Raw genomic sequence first — 7,675 nt, forward strand, 5'->3', positions numbered from 1 at the left:
TTTGATTTGTTATGAATTGGTTTATCAAACACACCATCCCTTCTCTCCCGAGATGCTGCCTGACCTGCTGAGTTACTCCAGCATTTTGTGAATAAATCGTTGATATATTCAGTGGAAGGAGAAATAAAATCTCATAAACTAGCACCCTGTGTTTTGAAAGTAGGACTACTCCGGCCTGAATAACCCGTGCGTTCAACGAGACATTTAACCTTTCTCTTCGGTTGAGACCAGCGTCTGCTGTTCCTTCCAACACAGGGGATGGAGACGGACTACACATTCAACCGTTTTCAGATGTCATTTTGATGTCAACATTTAAGTAGAAAGGCGATTTGGATTGGAAGGGTCACTTACTGGGCGCGACGCCGCCGATGGTCTGCTGCCTTCCTCGGGGTCCTTTGGTGGCGAGGTTTGCCAGGGGCGGATAGTGGCAGCGAGCTGTCATCCACGGTCTCAATGCGACTTTGCCAACCCAGGCGGCTGCTGCAAGTGATGAGCGGAGGCGCGGTACAGCAACCGCAGGTCCTAACGCCACCGACACTACTACACCAGCCCACGTCTACAGCTCCCGGCTTCACAGCCCAGCCTCCCCTCTGTGAACACAGAGCCTCATCTACACAAGACACAGCCTGCTGGGGTCAGGCAGCAAACCTGGAGAAAGGGAACACACACAAATGACTTGTCGGGACAGAGGTGACACCTTCTTCAGAGGAAGATTTAGGGGGAGAGAGGGAGTCTGGGGCTATGGGAGGGGAAAGGGTGACCAGGAAGAAGGGTCTCGACCCGAAACGTCACCCATTCCCTTCTCTCCTGAGATGCTGCCTGACCTGCTGAGTTACTCCAGCGTCTTGTGAAACAAATACCTTCGATTTGTACCAGCATCTGCAGTAATTTTCTTACACAAACTCAACTAAAAAGTCATTCTGTGAATAAATACCTTCGAGGAAAGGTAGAATGGTTCATTGTTAGCTGAGGGGAGGTGACAAGGAGGCAAGCAATGGCCACAATTAATCGCCACTGATCTGTTATCAGGCAGGTTCACATACTCCACCCTGAAATTTCACCCCATCCCTTCTTTCCAGAGATGCTGCCTGACCCGCTGAGTTACTCCAGCGTTTAGTGATGGACCTGGTGTATTTACCGTACATGCGATACCAGACGCAGTTCACGGGTGTGCTGGACCCAACTGTACCGCGCGAGTGACTTTTTAGTTTAGTTTAGCCAAGTCAGTGGCAAAGATAGATAGATTTTTGATTAGTGCGGGTGTCAGGGGTTATGGGGAGAAGGCAGGGGAATGGGGTTAGGAGGGAGAGATAGATCAGCCATGATTGAATGGCGGAGTAGACTTGATGGGCCGAATGGCCTACTTCTGCTCCTATCACTTACGACCTGAATGCCACGATCGTATCTGCATCAACCACCAATCCAGGCACCATGTTCCAGCCACCCACCACCCTCTGTGCAAAACAAAAATATTTGCCCTGCAAATCTCCTTTAAACCTTTCCCCTCTCACCTTAAAGCTTTGCCCTCTGGTATTTGAAAGCTGTGCCCTCTAGTATTTCCCTTCTTGACCCGGACTGGAGTCATAATTCTGATTCCACAGGAGACAAATGCTTTCTAAACCCAGTCAACCTCTTAGGTTTGAATAGTAAGAAGATAACTGCAGATGCTGGTACAAATCGAAGGTATTTATTTCACAAAATGCTGGAGTAACTCAGCGGGTCAGGCAGAATCTCAGGAGAGAAGGAATGGGTGACGTTTCGAGTTGAGTGAGACCCTTCTTCAGTTTTAGTTTAGTTTAGTTTAGTTTAGTTTAGAGATACAGCGAGGAAACAGGCCCTTCTGCCCAACACGACCCCCGCACACTAACACTATCCTACACACACTAGGGACAATTATTGTAAGAAAATAACAGCAGGTCAATGCTGGAGTAACTCAGCAGGTCAGGCAGCATCTCGGGAGAGAAGGAATAATTGTTACATTTACCAAGCCAATTAACATGCAAACCTGCAGGTCTTTGTGGTGTGGGAGGAAATCGAAAATCTCGGGGGGGAGGACCCCAAACAGGTCACGGGGAGAAGGTACAAATTCCGTGCAGACAGCACCCGGAGACAGGATCGAACCCGGGTCTCAGGGGAAGGCAGCAACTCTACCGCTGCGCCACCGTGCAGTTATTTTGGTGACTTCACTAAAAGAACTACAGGAGTCAAGGATGGACGAATGAATGATACTTTATTAACACATGTACAGTGCAATGCTTTGTATAGGAAGGAACTGCAGATGCTGATTTACAACGATGATAGAAACAAAATGCTGGAGTAACTCCGCGGGACAGGCAGCATCTCTGGAGAGAAGGAATGGGTGACGTTTTGGGGTTGAGACCCTTCTTCAGACAGCTTTGTTTTGCGTACAACCTCGGCAGGTAAACAAGTGCTGCCACATGTTGGCACTGACAACGTTACCAAAGAACCGGGCAGTCCGACCTACAGCCTCAAACAACCCACACACCCCCCCCCCCCAACACTCCCCCCCCCCAAACACCCCCCCCCCAACAACCCCCCCCCCAACACACCCCCCAACACCCCCCCCAAAACACCCCCCCCTCAACACCCCCCCCCAACACTCCCCCCCAACACTGCCCCCAAAACCCCCCCAACACTGCCCCCAACACTCCCCCCCAACACTCCCCCCAACACTCCCCCCCAACACCCCCCCCAACACCCCCCCAACACTCCCCCCCAAAAACACACACCCCCAACACTCCCCCCCCAACACTGCCCCCAACACTCCCCCCAAACACTCCCCCCCCAAAACACCCCCCAACTCCCCCCCCAACACTGCCCCCAACACTCCCCCCCAACACTCCCCCCAACACTCGCCCCCAACACCCCCCCAACACTCGCCCCAACACCCCCCCTTCCAAACACTCCCCCCTCAACACTCCCCCTCTCCTCCACCATCGAAGTGTGAGTGAGTGAGTGAGTGAGTGAGTGAGTGAGTGAGTGAGTTAGTGAGTGAGTGAGGAGGTGAGTGAGTGAGTGAGTGAGTGAGGAGGGGAGTGAGTGAGTGAGTGAGTGAGTGAGTGAGTGAGTGAGTGAGTGAGTGAGTGAGTGAGTGAGTGAGTGAGTAGGTGAGTGAGGAGGGGAGTGAGTGAGTGAGTGAGTGAGTGAGTGAGTGAGTGAGTGAGTGAGTGAGTGAGTGAGTAGGGGAGTGAGTGAGTGAGTGAGTGAGTGAGTGAGTGAGTGAGTGAGTGAGTGAGTGAGTGAGTGAGTGAGTGAGTGAGTGAGTGAGTGAGTGAGGAGGGGAGTGAGTGAGTGAGTGAGTGAGTGAGTGAGTGAGTGAGTGAGTGAGTGAGTGAGTGAGTGAGTGAGTGAGTGAGTGAGTGAGTGAGTGAGTGAGTGAGTGAGTGAGTGAAGAGGGGAGTGAGTGAGAGACAGCGAGCATGAAGCACACGGCATGAAATGGCTGCGTACAAACTCTGGTCAACCATGTCATGGTTGATGGGCAGGAAGAATCTGGTGCATGTGTTTTGTGTATTCTTAATAAAAGTGGATAAAACTACATGCATATTGAAAGGGGAACACAAGAAATCATCGTCTTTGTGAAGAAATCCCATCAGTTGCTGCTGGCAAGAAAGTGCACTCAAGTTAAATATCATGTTTTCGGATGCATATGTGGGTAGTTTTGCTGTCAGGGTATGATTACATGATTGAATACCATTTGTGAAAGCAAAATGTGTCTGTTGGTGCTCTATCCAGAGTATTGCTTGAATCATCTGACACCAGCAATGAAAATAGGGTTTCAAACTGTAATACGTTGACAATAGTTTCAGTCATTGTCAGAGGCATTTGTGCAGTGTCTTGGCAAGATCGACTTCTCAACAAAGTCTATGAACGCACTGGACCAGCCTGTGACAAGTGTTTAGTACGGGTGTCAGGGGTTGTGGGGAGAATGGGGTTAGAAGGGAAAGAGCGATCAGCCATGATTGAATGGCGGAGTAGACTTAATGGGACACATGGTCTAATTCTGCTACTACCAGACTGGAGCGACTGGGCTTGTATACACTGGAATTTAGAAGGATGAGAGGGGATCTTATCGAAACGTATAAGATTATTAAGGGGTTAGAGGCAGGAAACATGTTCCCAATGTTGGGGGAGTCCAGAACAAGGGGCCACAGTTTAAGAATAAAGGGTACGCCATTTAGAACTGAGATGAGGAAACACTTTTTCAGTCAGAAAGTTGTGAATCTGTGGAATTCTCTGCCTCAGAAGGCAGTGGAGGCCAATTCTCTGAATGCATTCAAGAGAGAGCTAGATAGAGCTCTTAAGGATAGCGGAGTCAGGGGGTATGGGGAGAAGGCAGGAACAGGGTACTGATTGAGAATGATCAGCCATGATCACATTGAATGGCGGTGCTGGCTCGAAGGGCCGAATGGCCTCCTCCTGCACCTATTGTCTATTGTCTATTGTCTATTGATCACTTATGAAGTGCCCAAAATCGGGATGCAGCATTCTATAATCAATGTTGTCAGCAGGCAAGCCTAATTAAAACGAGGACATCCAACAGTTATGGTCACCGTCTTTTTCCAGGGTAAAGTGCAGAACAACAGGAATAGATTTAAGGTGACAGGGGAAACATTTAAAAGAGATCTGAAGGGATCATTTCTTCACACAAAGGATGGCCTGTACATGGAACAAGCTGCTGGAAGAAAGTCTACAGGTGGGTACAATGAGGATGTTTAAAAGACATTTAGACACGTAAATGGATAGAAAATGTTTGAAGGAATAATGACCAAACACAGACACGTGGAACTAACTCAGTTATAAAAAGGGGGACAGCATGGGAAAGTTGGGCCGAAGGGCCCATTCGCACGCTGCATGACTGTGTGACAATGACCCCCCAAGACACTGCGACACCCATGGAGTAGATTGACCTTACCATCTGATGACTCCATGTTGACTTTTCTCAGAAAGGCAGCAAAATTTCTTTGTATCAATAACATGCATTCAAAATGGATGGAAGTCAGACTTGTAGATACTTGCACGGCCACAGAATGTACGATGTGATATTTAGGGCGGCTCATTGCTGTACATGGAATACTGACCGAATTGGTGTTGAACAATGAATCCCAACTCACTACCCATTTAGCTGAGAGCTTTCTGGAATGTAACAACATCTATTGATCCTGCTGCCATTGAGGCAGGCGAGGAGAAGGTTCATCTCAAGGTTCTGTATATCCCTGTAAATACAACATCACACTCAACAAAAGGATTGATCCCATGACAACAATTAGTATAAGAAAATAACTGCAGATGCTGGTACAAATCGAAGGTATTTATTCACAAAATGCTGGAGTAACTCAGCAGGTCAGGCAGCATCTCCGGAGAGAAGGAATGGGTGACGTTTCAGGTTGAGATCCTTCTTCAGACTGATGTCTGGGGGGCGGGGCAAAGGAAGGATATAGGTGGAGACAGGAAGATAGAGGGAGATCTGGGAAGGAGGAGGGGAAGGGAGGGACGGAGGAACTATCTAAAGTTTGAGAAGTCGACGTTCATACCGCTGGGCTGCAAACTGCCCAGGCGAAATATGAGGTGCTGTTCCTCCAATTTCCGGTGTTGCATCTCGTGCGGTTGCAGGGGAAAGTGCCCAGGGATGGGGTGGTTTGGGTAGGAAGGGATGAGTGGACCAGGGAGTTACGGAGGGAACGGTCTCTGCGGAACGCAGAGAGGGGAGGGGATGGGAAGATGTGGACAGTGGTGGGGTCCCGTTGTAGGTGACGGAAATGTTGGCGGATGATTTGTTGGATCCGCTGGCTGGTGGGGTGACGAGGGGGATTCTGTCCTTGTTGCGAGTGGGGGGAGGGGGAGCAAGAGCGGAGCTGCGGGATGTAGAAGAGACCCTAGTGAGAGCCTCATCTGTAATGGAAGAGGGGAAGCCCCGTTTCCTGAAGAATGAGGACATCTCTGACGCCCAAGTGTGAAACACCTCATCCCGGGCGCAGATGCGGCGTAGACGGAGGAATTGGGAGTAGGGGATAGACTTTTTGCAGGAGACTGGGTGGGAAGAAGTGTAGTCCAGATAGCTGTGGGAGTCAGTGGGTTTATAGTAGATGTCAGTCACTTGACTGTCTCCTGTGATGGAGATGGTGAGGTCCAGAAACGGGAGGGAGATGTCGGAGATAGTCCAGGTATATTTAAGGGCGGGATGGAAATTGGAAGTGAAGTGTATGAAGTCAAACACTTAATGCACAATAATTAATGCATCAACACCTTCTCGTCCAATTGAGCTTGGTGCAGGGAAGAGTCTAGCATCATTTAGTCTTGTTTTGTTTAGATTAGTTTAATTGTAGTTTAAAGATACAATGCTGAACCATGACATTCGGCCCACCAAGTCGGCCGACCAGCGATCCCCATAACTAGCATTATCCCACACACTCGGGACAATTTACAATTTTTTTAACCAAAGCCAGTTAACAAACAAACCTGCACGTCTTTGGAGTGTGGAAGGAAACAGGAGCAGCCGGGGAAAACCCACGCGGGTCACTTGAGGGAATGTACAAACTACTTACAGACAGCAGCTTTAGTCAGGATAGAATCCAGTTCTCTGGCGCAGTAAGGCAGCAACTCTACCGCTGCTCCTAGTTTAGTTTAGTTTCGTTTTTATTGTCACATGTACCGAGGTACAGTGAAAAGCTTTTGTTTTTGTGCTATCCAGTCAGAGAAAAGACCATACATAAATACAATCAAGCCATCCACAGTATACAGATACAGGATAAAGGGTACAAGATTCAGTGCAAGACTACATTGGAGTCCAATAAAGTCTGATTAAAGAGAGACCAAAGATCCAACGAGGTAGATGAGAGGTTAGGACTGCACTCTAGCTGATGAGAGGACAGTTCAGTTGCCTGATAAGAGCATTGAAGAAACCGTTCCTGAATCTGGAGGTGTGTGTTTCGCCTTTCTGTATCATATCATATCATATCATATATATACAGCCGGAAACAGGCCTTTTTCGGCCCTCCAAGTCCGTGCCGCCCAGTGATCCCCGTACATTAACACTATCCTACACCCACTAGGGACAATTTTTACATTTACCCGCCAATTAACCTACATACCTGTACGTCTTTGGAGTGTGGGAGGAAACCGAAGATCTCGGAGAAAACCCACGCAGGTCACGGGGAGAACGTACAAACTCCTTACAGTGCAGCACCCGTAGTCAGGATCGAACCTGAGTCTCCGGCGCTGCATTCGCTGTAAAGCAGCAACTCTACCGCTGTGCTACCGTGCCGCCTATCTTTTGCCTGATGGGAGAGGGGAGAAGAGGGAGTGACTGGGGTGACGCTGGCCTTGATTATGCTGGTGACCTTGCCGAGGCAGCGTGAAGTGTAGACGGAGTCAATGGAAGGGAAGCTGCTTTGCGTGATGGTCTGGGCTATGTCCACAACTCTCTAACAAAGGAAGCAAAAAGGCAATAAGTCAAGACAGAGCAAAACACTTCCATCCAAGTGAGAATGCCACAATTATCAAATCAATAAGCAAGTACAAGACTTAATAATGTATCTCAGAGAAGTAGTCTGATTCGGAAATGTATAAAGGTACCTAGTATGTCCATGACAGAAATGTCCATCTTGATTTGTAGATCACCACAAGAGACATGCCTGAAAACACTGATGTGACA

General features: G+C 48.7%; 1 protein-coding gene across 1 annotated transcript in view; it reads right to left on the bottom strand.

Annotated features, from left to right (window-relative positions):
* LOC144604531 (thyrotropin-releasing hormone receptor-like) overlaps positions 1–887 on the bottom strand; it is a 25,347-nt gene extending 24,460 nt beyond the window's left edge. The window contains exon 1 of the mRNA XM_078419044.1: positions 352–887. The gene's annotated coding sequence lies outside the window, so the exon portion shown is untranslated. The remainder of the gene's footprint in view (positions 1–351) is intronic.
* Between the last annotated feature and the right edge of the window lie 6,788 nt (positions 888–7,675).

This window comes from Rhinoraja longicauda, chromosome 22, assembly GCF_053455715.1.
Source record: "Rhinoraja longicauda isolate Sanriku21f chromosome 22, sRhiLon1.1, whole genome shotgun sequence".
Taxonomy (NCBI): domain Eukaryota; kingdom Metazoa; phylum Chordata; class Chondrichthyes; order Rajiformes; family Arhynchobatidae; genus Rhinoraja; species Rhinoraja longicauda.